Here is a 20,111-nt window from a genome sequence, read left to right on the forward strand (position 1 = left end):
ACCTCAAACAAGGCAGGCTCTTCTTAGGCCTCTAAGCGTTTCCTCTCCAAAACATGCAGTTTTACCCGAAGAACTCTGATTTAGTTGGAGGTGGAACACAAGCAGCTTTTCTCCCACTGTGTACACAGTGGCCTTGCCCGAAAGAGCTTCTATACTCAAGGTGTCCCGCGTGGAGTGAAATGCCTAAAACGAGGCAGGCTCTAGTGAGGCCTCTAAGCATTTCCTCTCCCCAAACACGGCAGTTTTACCCGAAGAACTCTGCTTTAGTTCCAGGTGTAACACAAGCAGCATTTCTCCATCAGTGCACACAATGGGCACTTTCCCGAATGAACTTGTTCTCTATGCAGGGTGTCCCGCGTGGAGCGAACTGCCTCAACCATGGCAGGCTCTACTGTGGTCTCTAAGGAATTCCTCTCTGAAAACACGGCACTTTTACCCGAAGAACTCTGCCCTAATTGTAGGTGGAACACAAGCTGCATTTCTCCCACATTGTACACAAAGGGCCCTACCCCGAATGAACTTCTATATATAGGGTGTCCCACGTGCAGTGAACTGCCTCAAGCAAGGCAGGTTGTAGTAAGGACTGTAAGCATTTCCTCTCCCAAAAGGCGCAGTTTTACCCGAAGAACTCTGCTTTCGTTGCAGGTGGAACACAAGCAACTTTTCTCCCACAGTGTACCCAATGGGCCTTTGCCCGAAAGAATTTCTATACTCAAGGTGTCCCGCGTGGAGTGAAATGCCTAAACCAAGGCAGGCTCTAGTGAGGTCTCTAAGCATTTCCCCTCCCTAAACACGGCAGTTTTACCCAAAGAACTCTGCTTTATTTGCAGGTGCAACACAAGCAGCATTTCTCCCACTGTGTACTCTTTGGGCTCTGCCACGAATGAACTTCTATATTCAAGGTTTCCCACCTGGAGCGAACTGCCTTAACCAAGGCAGGCGGTAGTGAGGACTGTAAGCATTTCCACTCCCCAAACTCGCAGTTTTAACGAATGAACTCTGCTTTAGTTGCAGGTGGAACACACGCAGGTTTTCTCCCACAGTGTACACAAAGGGCCTTTCCCCGAATGAACGTCTATACGCAGGGGGTCCCGCGTGGAGTGAACTACCTCAACCAAGGGAGGTTCCTCCTATGCCTCTAAGCGTTTCCTCTCCCAAAACACGCAGTTTTACCCGAAGAACTCTGCTTTAGTTGCAGGTGGAACACAAGCAACTTTTCACCCACAGTGTACACAATGGGGTTTTCGCTGAATGAACTTCTACACGCAGGGTTTCCCTCCTGAAGTGAAATGCCTAAACCGAGGCAGGCTCTAGTGAGGCCTCTAAGCATTTCCTCTCCCCAAACACGGCAGTTTTACCCGAAGAACTCTGCTTTAGTTGCAGGTGTAACACAAGCAGCATTTCTCCATCAGTGCACACAATGGGCACTTTCCCGAATGAACTTGTTCTCTATGCAGGGTGTCCCGCGTGGAGCGAACTGCCTCAACCATGGCAGGCTCTACTGTGGTCTCTAAGGAATTTCTCACTGAAAACACGGCACTTTTACCCGAAGAACTCTGCCCTAATTGCAGGTGGAACACACGCTGCATTTCTCCCACATTGTACACAAAGGGCCCTACCCCGAATGAACTTCTATATATAGGGTGTCCCACGTGCAGTGAACTGCCTCAAGCAAGGCAGGTTGTAGTAAGGACTGTAAGCCTTTCCTCTCCCAAAAGGCGCAGTGTTACCCGAAGAACTCTGCTTTCATTGCAGGTGGAACACAAGCAACTTTTCTCTCGCAGTGTACCCAATGGGACTTTGCCCGAAAGAACTTCTATACTCAAGGTGTCCCGCGTGGAGTGAAATGCCTAAACCAAGGCAGGCTCTAGTGAGGTCTCTAAGCATTCCCCTCCCAAAACACAGCAGTTTTACCCAAAGAACTCTGCTTTAGTTGCAGGTGGAACACAAGCAGCATTTCTCTCACTGTGTACTCTTTGGGCTCCTCCACGAATGAACTGCTACATGCAGGGTTTCCCACCTGGAGTGAACTGCCTTAACCAAGGCAGTCTGTAGTGAGGACTGTAAGCATTTCTACTCCCAAAACTCGCCGTTTTAACGAATGAACTCTGCGTTAGGTGCAGGTGGAACACAAGCAGGTTTTCTTCCGCAGTGTACACAATGGGCCTTTCCCCGAATGAACTTCTATACGCAGGGTGTCCCGCGTGGAGTGAACTACCTCAAACAAGGCAGGCTCTTCTTAGGCCTCTAAGCGTTTCCTCTCCAAAACATGCAGTTTTACCCGAAGAACTCTGATTTAGTTGGAGGTGGAACACAAGCAGCTTTTCTCCCACTGTGTACACAGTGGCCTTGCCCGAAAGAGCTTCTATACTCAAGGTGTCCCGCGTGGAGTGAAATGCCTAAAACGAGGCAGGCTCTAGTGAGGCCTCTAAGCATTTCCTCTCCCCAAACACGGCAGTTTTACCCGAAGAACTCTGCTTTAGTTCCAGGTGTAACACAAGCAGCATTTCTCCATCAGTGCACACAATGGGCACTTTCCCGAATGAACTTGTTCTCTATGCAGGGTGTCCCGCGTGGAGCGAACTGCCTCAACCATGGCAGGCTCTACTGTGGTCTCTAAGGAATTCCTCTCTGAAAACACGGCACTTTTACCCGAAGAACTCTGCCCTAATTGTAGGTGGAACACAAGCTGCATTTCTCCCACATTGTACACAAAGGGCCCTACCCCGAATGAACTTCTATATATAGGGTGTCCCACGTGCAGTGAACTGCCTCAAGCAAGGCAGGTTGTAGTAAGGACTGTAAGCCTTTCCTCTCCCAAAAGGCGCAGTTTTACCCGAAGAACTCTGCTTTCGTTGCAGGTGGAACACAAGCAACTTTTCTCCCACAGTGTACCCAATGGGCCTTTGCCCGAAAGAACTTCTATACTCAAGGTGTCCCGCGTGGAGTGAAATGCCTAAACCAAGGCAGGCTCTAGTGAGGTCTCTAAGCATTTCCCCTCCCTAAACACGGCAGTTTTACCCAAAGAACTCTGCTTTAGTTGCAGGTGCAACACAAGCAGCATTTCTCCCACTGTGTACTCTTTGGGCTCTGCCACGAATGAACTTCTATATTCAAGGTTTCCCACCTGGAGCGAACTGCCTTAACCAAGGCAGGCGGTAGTGAGGACTGTAAGCATTTCCACTCCCCAAACTCGCAGTTTTAACGAATGAACTCTGCTTTAGTTGCAGGTGGAACACACGCAGGTTTTCTCCCACAGTGTACACAAAGGGCCTTTCCCCGAATGAACGTCTATACGCAGGGGGTCCCGCGTGGAGTGAACTACCTCAACCAAGGGAGGTTCCTCCTATGCCTCTAAGCGTTTCCTCTCCCAAAACACGCAGTTTTACCCGAAGAACTCTGCTTTAGTTGCAGGTGGAACACAAGCAACTTTTCACCCACAGTGTACACAATGGGCTTTTCGCCGAATGAACTTCTACACGCAGGGTTTCCCTCGTGGAGTGAAATGCCTAAACCGAGGCAGGCTCTAGTGAGGCCTCTAAGCATTTCCTCTCCCAAAACACGGCAGTTTTACCCGAAGAACTCTGCTTTACTTCCAGGTGTAACACAAGCAGCATTTCTCCATCAGTGCACACAATGGGCACTTTCCCGAATGAACTTGTTCTCTATGCAGGGTGTCCCGCGTGGAGCGAACTGCCTCAACCATGGCAGGCTCTACTGTGGTCTCTAAGGAATTTCTCACTGAAAACACGGCACTTTTACCCGAAGAACTCTGCCCTAATTGCAGGTGGAACACACGCTGCATTTCTCCCACATTGTACACAATGGGCCCTACCCCGAATGAACTTCTATATATAGGGTGTCCCACGTGCAGTGAACTGCCTCAAGCAAGGCAGGTTGTAGTAAGGACTGTAAGCCTTTCCTCTCCCAAAAGGCGCAGTGTTACCCGAAGAACTCTGCTTTCATTGCAGGTGGAACACAAGCAACTTTTCTCTCGCAGTGTACCCAATGGGACTTTGCCCGAAAGAACTTCTATACTCAAGGTGTCCCGCGTGGAGTGAAATGCCTAAACCAAGGCAGGCTCTAGTGAGGTCTCTAAGCATTCCCCTCCCAAAACACAGCAGTTTTACCCAAAGAACTCTGCTTTAGTTGCAGGTGCAACACAAGCAGCATTTCTCTCACTGTGTACTCTTTGGGCTCCTCCACGAATGAACTGCTACATGCAGGGTTTCCCACCTGGAGTGAACTGCCTTAACCAAGGCAGTCTGTAGTGAGGACTGTAAGCATTTCTACTCCCCAAACTCGCCGTTTTAACGAATGAACTCTGCGTTAGGTGCAGGTGGAACACAAGCAGGTTTTCTCCCGCAGTGTACACAATGGGCCTTTCCCCGAATGAACTTCTATACGCAGGGTGTCCCGCGTGGAGTGAACTACCTCAAACAAGGCAGGCTCTTCTTAGGCCTCTAAGCGTTTCCTCTCCCAAAACACGCAGTTTTACCCGAAGAAATCTGATTTAGTTGGAGGTGGAACACAAGCAGCTTTTCTCCCACTGTGTACACAGTGGCCTTGCCCGAAAGAGCTTCTATACTCAAGGTGTACCGCGTGGAGTGAAATGCCTAAACCGAGGCAGGCTCTAGTGAGGCCTCTAAGCATTTCCTCTCCCCAAACACGGCAGTTTTACCCGAAGAACTCTGCTTTAGTTCCAGGTGTAACACAAGCAGCATTTCTCCATCAGTGCACACAATGGGCACTTTCCCGAATGAACTTGTTCTCTATGCAGGGTGTCCCGCGTGGAGCGAACTGCCTCAACCATGGCAGGCTCTACTGTGGTCTCTAAGGAATTCCTCTCTGAAAACACGGCACTTTTACCCGAAGAACTCTGCCCTAATTGCAGGTGGAACACACGCTGCATTTCTCCCACATTGTACACAAAGGGCCCTACCCCGAATGAACTTCTATATATAGGGTGTCCCACGTGCAGTGAACTGCCTCAAGCAAGGCAGGTTGTAGTAAGGACTGTAAGCCTTTCCTCTCCCAAAAGGCGCAGTTTTACCCGAAGAACTCTGCTTTCCTTGCAGGTGGAACACAAGCAACTTTTCTCTCGCAGTGTACCCAATGGGACTTTGCCCGAAAGAACTTCTATACTCAAGGTGTCCCGCGTGGAGTGAAATGCCTAAACCAAGGCAGGCTCTAGTGAGGTCTCTAAGCATTCCCCTCCCAAAACACAGCAGTTTTACCCAAAGAACTCTGCTTTAGTTGCAGGTGGAACACAAGCAGCATTTCTCTCACTGTGTACTCTTTGGGCTCCTCCACGAATGAACTGCTACATGCAGGGTTTCCCACCTGGAGTGAACTGCCTTAACCAAGGCAGTCTGTAGTGAGGACTGTAAGCATTTCTACTCCCCAAACTCGCCGTTTTAACGAATGAACTCTGCGTTAGGTGCAGGTGGAACACAAGCAGGTTTTCTCCCGCAGTGTACACAATGGGCCTTTCCCCGAATGAACTTCTATACGCAGGGTGTCCCGCGTGGAGTGAACTACCTCAAACAAGGCAGGCTCTTCTTAGGCCTCTAAGCGTTTCCTCTCCCAAAACACGCAGTTTTACCCGAAGAACTCTGATTTAGTTGGAGGTGGAACACAAGCAGCTTTTCTCCCACTGTGTACACAGTGGCCTTGCCCGAAAGAGATTCTATACTCAAGGTGTCCCGCGTGGAGTGAAATGCCTAAACCGAGGCAGGCTCTAGTGAGGCCTCTAAGCATTTCCTCTCCCCAAACACGGCAGTTTTACCCGAAGAACTCTGGTTTAGTTCCAGGTGTAACACAAGCAGCATTTCTCCATCAGTGCACACAATGGGCACTTTCCCGAATGAACTTGTTCTCTATGCAGGGTGTCCCGCGTGGAGCGCACTGCCTCAACCATGGCAGGCTCTACTGTGGTCTCTAAGGAATTCCTCTCTGAAAACACGGCACTTTTACCCGAAGAACTCTGCCCTAATTGTAGGTTGAACACAAGCTGCATTTCTCCCACATTGTACACAAAGGGCCCTACCCCGAATGAACTTCTATATATAGGGTGTCCCACGTGCAGTGAACTGCCTCAAGCAAGGCAGGTTGTAGTAAGGACTGTAAGCATTTCCTCTCCCAAAAGGCGCAGTTTTACCCGAAGAACTCTGCTTTCGTTGCAGGTGGAACACAAGCAACTTTTCTCCCACAGTGTACCCAATGGGCCTTTGCCCGAAAGAATTTCTATACTCAAGGTGTCCCGCGTGGAGTGAAATGCCTAAACCAAGGCAGGCTCTAGTGAGGTGTCTAAGCATTTCCCCTCACTAAACACGGCAGTTTTACCCAAAGAACTCTGCTTTAGTTGCAGGTGCAACACAAGCAGCATTTCTCCCACTGTGTACTCTTTGGGCTCTGCCACGAATGAACTTCTATATTCAAGGTTTCCCACCTGGAGCGAACTGCCTTAACCAAGGCAGGCGGTAGTGAGGACTGTAAGCATTTCCACTCCCCAAACTCGCAGTTTTAACGAATGAACTCTGCTTTAGTTGCAGGTGGAACACACGCAGGTTTTCTCCCACAGTGTACACAAAGGGCCTTTCCCCGAATGAACGTCTATACGCAGGGGGTCCCGCGTGGAGTGAACTACCTCAACCAAGGGAGGTTCCTCCTATGCCTCTAAGCGTTTCCTCTCCCAAAACACGCAGTTTTACCCGAAGAACTCTGCTTTAGTTGCAGGTGGAACACAAGCAACTTTTCACCCACAGTGTACACAATGGGCTTTTCGCCGAATGAACTTCTACACGCAGGGTTTCCCTCGTGGAGTGAAATGCCTAAACCGAGGCAGGCTCTAGTGAGGCCTCTAAGCATTTCCTCTCCCCAAACACGGCAGTTTTACGCGAAGAACTCTGCTTTACTTCCAGGTGTAACACAAGCAGCATTTCTCCATCAGTGCACACAATGGGCACTTTCCCGAATGAACTTGTTCTCTATGCAGGGTGTCCCGCGTGGAGCGAACTGCCTCAACCATGGCAGGCTCTACTGTGGTCTCTAAGGAATTTCTCACTGAAAACACGGCACTTTTACCCGAAGAACTCTGCCCTAATTGCAGGTGGAACACACGCTGCATTTCTCCCACATTGTACACAAAGGGCCCTACCCCGAATGAACTTCTATATATAGGGTGTCCCACGTGCAGTGAACTGCCTCAAGCAAGGCAGGTTGTAGTAAGGACTGTAAGCCTTTCCTCTCCCAAAAGGCGCAGTGTTACCCGAAGAACTCTGCTTTCATTGCAGGTGGAACACAAGCAACTTTTCTCTCGCAGTGTACCCAATGGGACTTTGCCCGAAAGAACTTCTATACTCAAGGTGTCCCGCGTGGAGTGAAATGCCTAAACCAAGGCAGGCTCTAGTGAGGTCTCTAAGCATTCCCCTCCCAAAACACAGCAGTTTTACCCAAAGAACTCTGCTTTAGTTGCGGGTGGAACACAAGCAGCATTTCTCTCACTGTGTACTCTTTGGGCTCCTCCACGAATGAACTGCTACATGCAGGGTTTCCCACCTGGAGTGAACTGCCTTAACCAAGGAAGTCTGTAGTGAGGACTGTAAGCATTTCTACTCCCAAAACTCGCCGTTTTAACGAATGAACTCTGCGTTAGGTGCAGGTGGAACCCAAGCAGATTTTCTCCCGCAGTGTACACAATGGGCCTTTCCCCGAATGAACTTCTATACGCAGGGTGTCCCGCGTGGAGTGAACTACCTCAAACAAGGCAGGCTCTTCTTAGGCCTCTAAGCGTTTCCTCTCCCAAAACACGCAGTTTTACCCGAAGAACTCTGATTTAGTTGGAGGTGGAACACAAGCAGCTTTTCTCCCACTGTGTACACAGTGGCCTTGCCTGAAAGAGCTTCTATACTCAAGGTGTCCCGCGTGGAGTGAAATGCCTAAACCGAGGCAGGCTCTAGTGAGGCCTCTAAGCATTTCCTCTCCCAAAACACGGCAGTTTTACCCGAAGAACTCTGCTTTAGTTCCAGGTGTAACACAAGCAGCATTTCTCCATCAGTGCACACAATGGGCACTTTCCCGAATGAACTTGTTCTCTATGCAGGGTGTCCCGCGTGGAGCGAACTGCCTCAACCATGGCAGGCTCTACTGTGGTCTGTAAGGAATTCCTCTCTGAAAACACGGCACTTTTACCCGAAGAACTCTGCCCTAATTGTAGGTGGAACACAAGCTACATTTCTCCCACATTGTACACAAAGGGCCCTACCCCGAATGAACTTCTATATATAGGGTGTCCCACGTGCAGTGAACTGCCTCAAGCAAGGCAGGTTGTAGTAAGGACTGTAAGCATTTCCTCTCCCAAAAGGCGCAGTTTTACCCGAAGAACTCTGCTTTCGTTGCAGGTGGAACACAAGCAACTTTTCTCCCACAGTGTACCCAATGGGCCTTTGCCCGAAAGAATTTCTATACTCAAGGTGTCCCGCGTGGAGTGAAATGCCTAAACCAAGGCAGGCTCTAGTGAGGTCTCTAAGCATTTCCCCTCCCTAAACACGGCAGTTTTACCCAAAGAACTCTGCTTTAGTTGCAGGTGCAACACAAGCAGCATTTCTCCCACTGTGTACTCTTTGGGCTCTGCCACGAATGAACTTCTATATTCAAGGTTTCCCACCTGGAGCGAACTGCCTTAACCAAGGCAGGCGGTAGTGAGGACTGTAAGCATTTCCACTCCCCAAACTCGCAGTTTTAACGAATGAACTCTGCTTTAGTTGCAGGTGGAACACACGCAGGTTTTCTCCCACAGTGTACACAAAGGGCCTTTCCCCGAATGAACGTCTATACGCAGGGGGTCCCGCGTGGAGTGAACTACCTCAACCAAGGGAGGTTCCTCCTATGCCTCTAAGCGTTTCCTCTCCCAAAACACGCAGTTTTACCCGAAGAACTCTGCTTTAGTTGCAGGTGGAACACAAGCAACTTTTCACCCACAGTGTACACAATGGGCTTTTCGCCGAATGAACTTCTACACGCAGGGTTTCCCTCGTGGAGTGAAATGCCTAAACCGAGGCAGGCTCTAGTGAGGCCTCTAAGCATTTCCTCTCCCCAAACACGGCAGTTTTACCCGAAGAACTCTGCTTTACTTCCAGGTGTAACACAAGCAGCATTTCTCCATCAGTGCACACAATGGGCACTTTCCCGAATGAACTTGTTCTCTATGCAGGGTGTCCCGCGTGGAGCGAACTGCCTCAACCATGGCAGGCTCTACTGTGGTCTCTAAGGAATTTCTCACTGAAAACACGGCACTTTTACCCGAAGAACTCTGCCCTAATTGCAGGTGGAACACACGCTGCATTTCTCCCACATTGTACACAAAGGGCCCTACCCCGAATGAACTTCTATATATAGGGTGTCCCACGTGCAGTGAACTGCCTCAAGCAAGGCAGGTTGTAGTAAGGACTGTAAGCCTTTCCTCTCCCAAAAGGCGCAGTTTTACCCGAAGAACTCTGCTTTCGTTGCAGGTGGAACACAAGCAACTTTTCTCCCACAGTGTACCCAATGGGCCTTTGCCCGAAAGAACTTCTATACTCAAGGTGTCCCGCGTGGAGTGAAATGCCTAAACCAAGGCAGGCTCTAGTGAGGTCTCTAAGCATTTCCCCTCCCTAAACACGGCAGTTTTACCCAAAGAACTCTGCTTTAGTTGCAGGTGCAACACAAGCAGCATTTCTCCCACTGTGTACTCTTTGGGCTCTGCCACGAATGAACTTCTATATTCAAGGTTTCCCACCTGGAGCGAACTGCCTTAACCAAGGCAGGCGGTAGTGAGGACTGTAAGCATTTCCACTCCCCAAACTCGCAGTTTTAACGAATGAACTCTGCTTTAGTTGCAGGTGGAACACACGCAGGTTTTCTCCCACAGTGTACACAAAGGGCCTTTCCCCGAATGAACGTCTATACGCAGGGGGTCCCGCGTGGAGTGAACTACCTCAACCAAGGGAGGTTCCTCCTATGCCTCTAAGCGTTTCCTCTCCCAAAACACGCAGTTTTACCCGAAGAACTCTGCTTTAGTTGCAGGTGGAACACAAGCAACTTTTCACCCACAGTGTACACAATGGGCTTTTCGCCGAATGAACTTCTACACGCAGGGTTTCCCTCGTGGAGTGAAATGCCTAAACCGAGGCAGGCTCTAGTGAGGCCTCTAAGCATTTCCTCTCCCCAAACACGGCAGTTTTACGCGAAGAACTCTGCTTTACTTCCAGGTGTAACACAAGCAGCATTTCTCCATCAGTGCACACAATGGGCACTTTCCCGAATGAACTTGTTCTCTATGCAGGGTGTCCCGCGTGGAGCGAACTGCCTCAACCATGGCAGGCTCTACTGTGGTCTCTAAGGAATTTCTCACTGAAAACACGGCACTTTTACCCGAAGAACTCTGCCCTAATTGCAGGTGGAACACACGCTGCATTTCTCCCACATTGTACACAAAGGGCCCTACCCCGAATGAACTTCTATATATAGGGTGTCCCACGTGCAGTGAACTGCCTCAAGCAAGGCAGGTTGTAGTAAGGACTGTAAGCCTTTCCTCTCCCAAAAGGCGCAGTGTTACCCGAAGAACTCTGCTTTCATTGCAGGTGGAACACAAGCAACTTTTCTCTCGCAGTGTACCCAAAGGGACTTTGCCCGAAAGAACTTCTATACTCAAGGTGTCCCGCGTGGAGTGAAATGCCTAAACCAAGGCAGGCTCTAGTGAGGTCTCTAAGCATTCCCCTCCCAAAACACAGCAGTTTTACCCAAAGAACTCTGCTTTAGTTGCAGGTGGAACACAAGCAGCATTTCTCTCACTGTGTACTCTTTGGGCTCCTCCACGAATGAACTGCTACATGCAGGGTTTCCCACCTGGAGTGAACTGCCTTAACCAAGGCAGTCTGTAGTGAGGACTGTAAGCATTTCTACTCCCAAAACTCGCCGTTTTCACGAATGAACTCTGCGTTAGTTGCAGGTGGAACACAAGCAGGTTTTCTCCCGCAGTGTACACAAAGGGCCTTTCCCCGAATGAACTTCTATACGCAGGGTGTCCCGCGTGGAGTGAACTACCTCAAACAAGGCAGGCTCTTCTTAGGCCTCTAAGCATTTCCTCTCCCAAAACACGCAGTTTTACCCGAAGAACTCTGATTTAGTTGGAGGTGGAACACAAGCAGCTTTTCTCCCACTGTGTACACAGTGGCCTTGCCCGAAAGAGCTTCTATACTCAAGGTGTCCCGCGTGGAGTGAAATGCCTAAAACGAGGCAGGCTCTAGTGAGGCCTCTAAGCATTTCCTCTCCCCAAACACGGCAGTTTTACCCGAAGAACTCTGCTTTAGTTCCAGGTGTAACACAAGCAGCATTTCTCCATCAGTGCACACAATGGGCACTTTCCCGAATGAACTTGTTCTCTATGCAGGGTGTCCCGCGTGGAGCGAACTGCCTCAACCATGGCAGGCTCTACTGTGGTCTCTAAGGAATTCCTCTCTGAAAACACGGCACTTTTACCCGAAGAACTCTGCCCTAATTGTAGGTGGAACACAAGCTGCATTTCTCCCACATTGTACACAAAGGGCCCTACCCCGAATGAACTTCTATATATAGGGTGTCCCACGTGCAGTGAACTGCCTCAAGCAAGGCAGGTTGTAGTAAGGACTGTAAGCATTTCCTCTCCCAAAAGGCGCAGTTTTACCCGAAGAACTCTGCTTTCGTTGCAGGTGGAACACAAGCAACTTTTCTCCCACAGTGTACCCAATGGGCCTTTGCCTGAAAGAACTTCTATACTCAAGGTGTCCCGCGTGGAGTGAAATGCCTAAACCAAGGCAGGCTCTAGTGAGGTCTCTAAGCATTTCCCCTCCCTAAACACGGCAGTTTTACCCAAAGAACTCTGCTTTAGTTGCAGGTGCAACACAAGCAGCATTTCTCCCACTGTGTACACTTTGGGCTCTGCCACGAATGAACTTCTATATTCAAGGTTTCCCACCTGGAGTGAACTGCCTTAACAAAGGCAGGCGGTAGTGAGGACTGTAAGCATTTCCACTCCCCAAACTCGCAGTTTTAACGAATGAACTCTGCTTTAGTTGCAGGTGGAACACACGCAGGTTTTCTCCCACAGTGTACACAAAGGGCCTTTCCCCGAATGAACGTCTATACGCAGGGGGTCCCGCGTGGAGTGAACTACCTCAACCAAGGGAGGTTCCTCCTATGTCTCTAAGCGTTTCCTCTCCCAAAACACGCAGTTTTACCCGAAGAACTCTGCTTTAGTTGCAGGTGGAACACAAGCAACTTTTCACCCACAGTGTACACAATGGGCTTTTCGCCGAATGAACTTCTACACGCAGGGTTTCCCTCGTGGAATGAAATGCCTAAACCGAGGCAGGCTCTAGTGAGGCCTCTAAGCATTTCCTCTCCCAAAACACGGCAGTTTTACCCGAAGAACTCTGCTTTAGTTCCAGGTGTAACACAAGCAGCATTTCTCCATCAGTGCACACAATGGGCACTTTCCCGAATGAACTTGTTCTCTATGCAGGGTGTCCCGCGTGGAGCGACCTGCCTCAACCATGGCAGGCTCTACTGTGGTCTCTAAGGAATTTCTCACTGAAAACACGGCACTTTTACCCGAAGAACTCTGCCCTAATTGCAGGTGGAACACACGCTGCATTTCTCCCACATTGTACACAAAGGGCCCTACCCCGAATGAACTTCTATATATAGGGTGTCCCACGTGCAGTGAACTGCCTCAAGCAAGGCAGGTTGTAGTAAGGACTGTAAGCCTTTCCTCTCCCAAAAGGCGCAGTGTTACCCGAAGAACTCTGCTTTCATTGCAGGTGGAACACAAGCAACTTTTCTCTCGCAGTGTACCCAATGGGACTTTGCCCGAAAGAACTTCTATACTCAAGGTGTCCCGCGTGGAGTGAAATGCCTAAACCAAGGCAGGCTCTAGTGAGGTCTCTAAGCATTCCCCTCCCAAAACACAGCAGTTTTACCCAAAGAACTCTGCTTTAGTTGCAGGTGGAACACAAGCAGCATTTCTCTCACTGTGTACTCTTTGGGCTCCTCCACGAATGAACTGCTACATGCAGGGTTTCCCACCTGGAGTGAACTGCCTTAACCAAGGCAGTCTGTAGTGAGGACTGTAAGCATTTCTACTCCCAAAACTCGCCGTTTTAACGAATGAACTCTGCGTTAGGTGCAGGTGGAACACAAGCAGGTTTTCTCCCGCAGTGTACACAATGGGCCTTTCCCCGAATGAACTTCTATACGCAGGGTGTCCCGCGTGGAGTGAACTACCTCAAACAAGGCAGGCTCTTCTTAGGCCTCTAAGCGTTTCCTCTCCCAAAACACGCAGTTTTACCCGAAGAACTCTGATTTAGTTGGAGGTGGAACACAAGCAGCTTTTCTCCCACTGTGTAAACAGTGGCCTTGCCCGAAAGAGTTTCTATACTCAAGGTGTCCCTCGTGGAGTGAAATGCCTAAACCGAGGCAGGCTCTAGTGAGGCCTCTAAGCATTTCCTCTCCCAAAACACGGCAGTTTTACCCGAAGAACTCTACTTTAGTTCCAGGTGTAACACAAGCAGCATTTCTCCATCAGTGCACACAATGGGCACTTTCCCGAATGAACTTGTTCTCTATGCAGGGTGTCCCGCGTGGAGCGAACTGCCTCAACCATGGCAGGCTCTACTGTGGTCTCTAAGGAATTCCTCTCTGAAAACACGGCACTTTTACCCGAAGAACTCTGCCCTAATTGTAGGTGGAACACAAGCTGCATTTCTCCCACATTGTACACAAAGGGCCCTACCCCGAATGAACTTCTATATATAGGGTGTCCCACGTGCAGTGAACTGCCTCAAGCAAGGCAGGTTGTAGTAAGGACTGTAAGCATTTCCTCTCCCAAAAGGCGCAGTTTTACCCGAAGAACTCTGCTTTCGTTGCAGGTGGAACACAAGCAGCTTTTCTCCCACAGTGTACCCAATGGGCCTTTGCCCGAAAGAACTTCTATACTCAAGGTGTCCCGCGTGGAGTGAAATGCCTAAACCAAGGCAGGCTCTAGTGAGGTCTCTAAGCATTTCCCCTCCCTAAACACGGCAGTTTTACCCAAAGAACTCTGCTTTAGTTGCAGGTGCAACACAAGCAGCATTTCTCCCACTGTGTACTCTTTGGGCTCTGCCACGAATGAACTTCTATATTCAAGGTTTCCCACCTGGAGCGAACTGCCTTAACCAAGGCAGGCGGTAGTGAGGACTGTAAGCATTTCCACTCCCCAAACTCGCAGTTTTAACGAATGAACTCTGCTTTAGTTGCAGGTGGAACACACGCAGGTTTTCTCCCACAGTGTACACAAAGGGCCTTTCCCCGAATGAACGTCTATACGCAGGGGGTCCCGCGTGGAGTGAACTACCTCAACCAAGGGAGGTTCCTCCTATGCCTCTAAGCGTTTCCTCTCCCAAAACACGCAGTTTTACCCGAAGAACTCTGCTTTAGTTGCAGGTGGAACACAAGCAACTTTTCACCCACAGTGTACACAATGGGCTTTTTGCCGAATGAAATTCTACACGCAGGGTTTCCCTCGTGGAGTGAAATTCCTAAACCGAGGCAGGCTCTAGTGAGGCCTCCAAGCATTTCCTCTCCCCAAACACGGCAGTTTTACCCGAAGAACTCTGCTTTAGTTCCAGGTGTAACACAAGCAGCATTTCTCCATCAGTGCACACAATGGGCACTTTCCCGAATGAACTTGTTCTCTATGCAGGGTGTCCCGCGTGGAGCGAACTGCCTCAACCATGGCAGGCTCTACTGTGGTCTCTAAGGAATTCCTGTCGGAAAACACGGCACTTTTACCCGAAGAACTCTGCCCTAATTGCAGGTGGAACACAAGCTGCATTTCTCCCACATTGTACACAAAGGGCCCTACCCCGAATGAACTTCTATATATAGGGTGTCCCACGTGCAGTGAACTGCCTCAAGCAAGGCAGGTTGTAGTAAGGACTGTAAGCCTTTCCTCTCCCAAAAGGCGCAGTTTTACCCGAAGAACTCTGCTTTCGTTGCAGGTGGAACACAAGCAACTTTTCTCTCGCAGTGTACCCAATGGGACTTTGCCCGAAAGAACTTCTATACTCAAGGTGTCCCGCGTGGAGTGAAATGCCTAAACCAAGGCAGGCTCTAGTGAGGTCTCTAAGCATTCCCCTCCCAAAACACAGCAGTTTTACCCAAAGAACTCTGCTTTAGTTGCAGGTGGAACACAAGCAGCATTTCTCTCACTGTGTACTCTTTGGGCTCCTCCACGAATGAACTGCTACATGCAGGGTTTCCCACCTGGAGTGAACTGCCTTAACCAAGGCAGTCTGTAGTGAGGACTGTAAGCATTTCTACTCCCAAAACTCGCCGTTTTCACGAATGAACTCTGCGTTAGGTGCAGGTGGAACACAAGCAGGTTTTCTCCCGCAGTGTACACAATGGGCCTTTCCCCGAATGAACTTCTATACGCAGGGTGTCCCGCGTGGAGTGAACTACCTCAAACAAGGCAGGCTCTTCTTAGGCCTCTAAGCGTTTCCTCTCCCAAAACACGCAGTTTTACCCGAAGAACTCTGATTTAGTTGGAGGTGGAACACAAGCAGCTTTTCTCCCACTGTGTACACAGTGGCCTTGCCCGAAAGAGCTTCTATACTCAAGGTGTCCCGCGTGGAGTGAAATGCCTAAACCGAGGCAGGCTCTAGTGAGGCCTCTAAGCATTTCCTCTCCCAAAACACGGCAGTTTTACCCGAAGAACTCTGCTTTAGTTCCAGGTGTAACACAAGCAGCATTTCTCCATCAGTGCACACAATGGGCACTTTCCCGAATGAACTTGTTCTCTATGCAGGGTGTCCCGCGTGGAGCGAACTGCCTCAACCATGGCAGGCTCTACTGTGGTCTCTAAGGAATTCCTCTCTGAAAACACGGCACTTTTACCCGAAGAACTCTGCCCTAATTGTAGGTGGAACACAAGCTGCATTTCTCCCACATTGTACACAAAGGGCCCTACCCCGAATGAACTTCTATATATAGGGTGTCCCACGTGCAGTGAACTGCCTCAAGCAAGGCAGGTTGTAGTAAGGACTGTAAGCATTTCCTCTCCCAAAAGGCGCAGTTTTACCCGAAGAACTCTGCTTTCGTTGCAGGTGGAACACAAGCAACTTTTCTCCCACAGTGTACCCAATGGGCCTTTGCCCGAAAGAACTTCTATACTCAAGGTGTCCCGCGTGGAGTGAAATGCCTAAACCAAGGCAGGCTCTAGTGAGGTCTCTAAGCATTTCCCCTCCCTAAACACGGCAGTTTTACCCAAAGAACTCTGCTTTAGTTGCAGGTGCAACACAAGCAGCATTTCTCCCACTGTGTACTCTTTGGGCTCTGCCACGAATGAACTTTTATATTCAAGGTTTCCCACGTGCAGCGAACTGCCTTAACCAAGGCAGGCGGTAGTGAGGACTGTAAGCATTTCCACTCCCCAAACTCGCAGTTTTAACGAATGAACTCTGCTTTAGTTGCAGGTGGAACACACGCAGGTTTTCTCCCACAGTGTACACAAAGGGCCTTTCCCCGAATGAACGTCTATATGCAGGGGGTCCCGCATGGAGTGAACTACCTCAACCAAGGGAGGTTCCTCCTATGCCTCTAAGCGTTTCCTCTCCCAAAACACGCAGTTTTACCCGAAGAACTCTGCTTTAGTTGCAGGTGGAACACAAGCAACTTTTCACCCACAGTGTACACAATGGGCTTTTCGCCGAATGAACTTCTACACGCAGGGTTTCCCTCGTGGAGTGAAATGCCTAAACCGAGGCAGGCTCTAGTGAGGCCTCTAAGCATTTCCTCTCCCAAAACACGGCAGTTTTACCCGAAGAACTCTGCTTTAGTTCCAGGTGTAACACAAGCAGCATTTCTCCATCAGTGCACACAATGGGCACTTTCCCGAATGAACTTGTTCTCTATGCAGGGTGTCCCGCGTGGAGCGAACTGCCTCAACCATGGCAGGCTCTACTGTGGTCTCTAAGGAATTCCTCTCGGCAAGCACGGCACTTTTACCCGAAGAACTCTGCCCTAATTGCAGGTGGAACACAAGCTGCATTTCTCCCACATTGTACACAAAGGGCCCTACCCCGAATGAACTTCTATATATAGGGTGTCACACGTGCAGTGAACTGCCTCAAGCAAGGCAGGTTGTAGTAAGGACTGTAAGCCTTTCCTCTCCCAAAAGGCGCAGTTTTACCCGAAGAACTCTGCTTTCGTTGCAGGTGGAACACAAGCATCTTTTCTCTCGCAGTGTACCCAATGGGACTTTGCCCGAAAGAACTTCTATACTCAAGGTGTCCCGCGTGGAGTGAAATGCCTAAACCAAGGCAGGCTCTAGTGAGGTCTCTAAGCATTCCCCTCCCAAAACACAGCAGTTTTACCCAAAGAACTCTGCTTTAGTTGCAGGTGGAACACAAGCAGCATTTCTCTCACTGTGTACTCTTTGGGCTCTTCCACGAATGAACTGCTACATGCAGGGTTTCCCACCTGGAGTGAACTGCCTTAACCAAGGCAGTCTGTAGTGAGGACTGTAAGCATTTCTACTCCCAAAACTCGCCGTTTTAACGAATGAACTCTGCGTTAGGTGCAGGTGGAACACAAGCAGGTTTTCTCCCGCAGTGTACACAATGGGCCTTTCCCCGAATGAACTTCTATACGCAGGGTGTCTCGCGTGGAGTGAACTACCTCAAACAAGGCAGGCTCTTCTTAGGCCTCTAAGCGTTTCCTCTCCCAAAACACGCAGTTTTACCCGAGGAACTCTGATTTAGTTGGAGGTGGAACACAAGCAGCTTTTCTCCCACTGTGTACACAGTGGCCTTGCCCGAAAGAGCTTCTATACTCAAGGTGTCCCGCGTGGAGTGAAATGCCTAAACCGAGGCAGGCTCTAGTGAGGCCTCCAAGCATTTCCTCTCCCAAAACACGGCAGTTTTACCCGAAGAACTCTGCTTTAGTTCCAGGTGTAACACAAGCAGCATTTCTCCATCAGTGCACACAATGGGCACTTTCCCGAATGAACTTGTTCTCTATGCAGGGTGTCCCGCATGGAGCGAACTGCCTCAACCATGGCAGGCTCTACTGTGGTCTCTAAGGAATTTCTCACTGAAAACACGGCACTTTTACCCGAAGAACTCTGCCCTAATTGTAGGTGGAACACAAGCTGCATTTCTCCCACATTGTACACAAAGGGCCCTACCCCGAATGAACTTCTATATATAGGGTGTCCCACGTGCAGTGAACTGCCTCAAGCAAGGCAGGTTGTAGTAAGGACTGTAAGCATTTCCTCTCCCAAAAGGCGCAGTTTTACCCGAAGAACTCTGCTTTCGTTGCAGGTGGAACACAAGCAGCTTTTCTCCCACAGTGTACCCAATGGGCCTTTGCCCGAAAGAACTTCTATACTCAAGGTGTCCCGCGTGGAGTGAAATGCCTAAACCAAGGCAGGCTCTAGTGAGGTCTCTAAGCATTTCCCCTCCCTAAACACGGCAGTTTTACCCAAAGAACTCTGCTTTAGTTGCAGGTGCAACACAAGCAGCATTTCTCCCACTGTGTACTCTTTGGGCTCTGCCACGAATGAACTTCTATATTCAAGGTTTCGAACCTGGAGCGAACTGCCTTAACCAAGGCAGGCGGTAGTGAGGACTGTAAGCATTTCCACTCCCCAAACTCGCAGTTTTAACGAATGAACTCTGCTTTAGTTGCAGGTGGAACACACGCAGGTTTTCTCCCACAGTGTACACAAAGGGCCTTTCCCCGAATGAACGTCTATACGCAGGGGGTCCCGCGTGGAGTGAACTACCTCAACCAAGGGAGATTCCTCCTATGCCTCTAAGCGTTTCCTCTCCCAAAACACGCAGTTTTACCCGAAGAACTCTGCTTTAGTTGCAGGTGGAACACAAGCAACTTTTCACCCACAGTGTACACAATGGGCTTTTCGCCGAATGAACTTCTACACGCAGGGTTTCCCTCGTGGAGTGAAATGCCTAAACCGAGGCAGGCTCTAGTGAGGCCTCTAAGCATTTCCTCTCCCCAAACACGGCAGTTTTACCCGAAGAACTCTGCTTTAGTTCCAGGTGTAACACAAGCAGCATTTCTCCATCAGTGCACACAATGGGCACTTTCCCGAATGAACTTGTTCTCTATGCAGGGTGTCCCGCGTGGAGCGAACTGCCTCAACCATGGCAGGCTCTACTGTGGTCTCTAAGGAATTTCTCACTGAAAACACGGCACTTTTACCCGAAGAACTCTGCCCTAATTGCAGGTGGAACACAAGCTGCATTTCTCCCACATTGTACACAAAGGGCCCTACCCCGAATGAACTTCTATATATAGGGTGTCCCACGTGCAGTGAACTGCCTCAAGCAAGGCAGGTTGTAGTAAGGACTGTAAGCATTTCCTCTCCCAAAAGGCGCAGTTTTACCCGAAGAACTCTGCTTTCGTTGCAGGTGGAACACAAGCAGCTTTTCTCCCACAGTGTACCCAATGGGCCTTTGCCCGAAAGAACTTCTATACTCAAGGTGTCCCGCGTGGAGTGAAATGCCTAAACCAAGGCAGGCTCTAGTGAGGTCTCTAAGCATTTCCCCTCCCTAAACACGGCAGTTTTACCCAAAGAACTCTGCTTTAGTTGCAGGTGCAACACAAGCAGCATTTCTCCCACTGTGTACTCTTTGGGCTCTGCCACGAATGAACTTCTATATTCAAGGTTTCCCAGGTGCAGCGAACTGCCTTAACCAAGGCAGGCGGTAGTGAGGACTGTAAGCATTTCCACTCCCCAAACTCGCAGTTTTAACGAATGAACTCTGCTTTAGTTGCAGGTGGAACACACGCAGGTTTTCTCCCACAGTGTACACAAAGGGCCTTTCCCCGAATGAACGTCTATATGCAGGGGGTCCCGCATGGAGTGAACTACCTCAACCAAGGGAGGTTCCTCCTATGCCTCTAAGCGTTTCCTCTCCCAAAACACGCAGTTTTACCCGAAGAACTCTGCTTTAGTTGCAGGTGGAACACAAGCAACTTTTCACCCACAGTGTACACAATGGGCTTTTCGCCGAATGAACTTCTACACG

This window comes from Mesoplodon mirus (genome assembly GCF_964341445.2).
Source record: "Mesoplodon mirus genome assembly, contig: HAP1_SCAFFOLD_212, whole genome shotgun sequence".
NCBI lineage: Eukaryota > Metazoa > Chordata > Mammalia > Artiodactyla > Ziphiidae > Mesoplodon > Mesoplodon mirus.